Source organism: Penaeus monodon, chromosome 28, assembly GCF_015228065.2.
Source record: "Penaeus monodon isolate SGIC_2016 chromosome 28, NSTDA_Pmon_1, whole genome shotgun sequence".
In the NCBI taxonomy this organism is placed as follows: domain Eukaryota; kingdom Metazoa; phylum Arthropoda; class Malacostraca; order Decapoda; family Penaeidae; genus Penaeus; species Penaeus monodon.
In genome coordinates this window covers 3,327,027-3,327,444 of record NC_051413.1, presented here as the reverse complement: position 1 = coordinate 3,327,444, position 418 = coordinate 3,327,027, and the positions used below count along the sequence as shown (strand labels likewise).

Below are 418 nucleotides of genomic sequence, written 5' to 3'. Positions count from 1 at the left end.
TGACTGAGACCCCCTTTCTATGCGCATACCTTCATATATACAAAAGGATCTGTCCGTCCATAACCCAGCATAATAAATGGAAACAAGTGACAAAACAACACAACTGAACCAAGCCGATTATAACCCAACACAATGCATACAAGCAAGCGAAATAAATTAAACCGGAATAAAAAATAAGCCAGGGATAGACTAACAAACCTTGACGTTCCGAATATACTATAGACCCTTCTTAAGACGTCAGAGCAGAAACGGAAGACACAGCACAAGTTCCCAGGGTGACTTGCGAACTCTTCCGAAGTCATTACATTGCAGAAAACGCTCTCTTCCTCTAACGACGTGACGCTGAGTATCTTTTAGCCTTGTAATTATTAAACTTTGTATTGCAAATAGTCTGCATATGTAAAACATACAAAGCTGA

At 39.7% G+C, this 418-nt stretch overlaps 1 protein-coding gene across 2 annotated transcripts in view; it reads left to right on the top strand.

Moving 5' to 3' along the window:
• The window catches only part of LOC119590920, a 2,611-nt gene that overhangs the window by 632 nt on the left and 1,561 nt on the right, over positions 1-418 (top strand). The window lies entirely within an intron of this gene.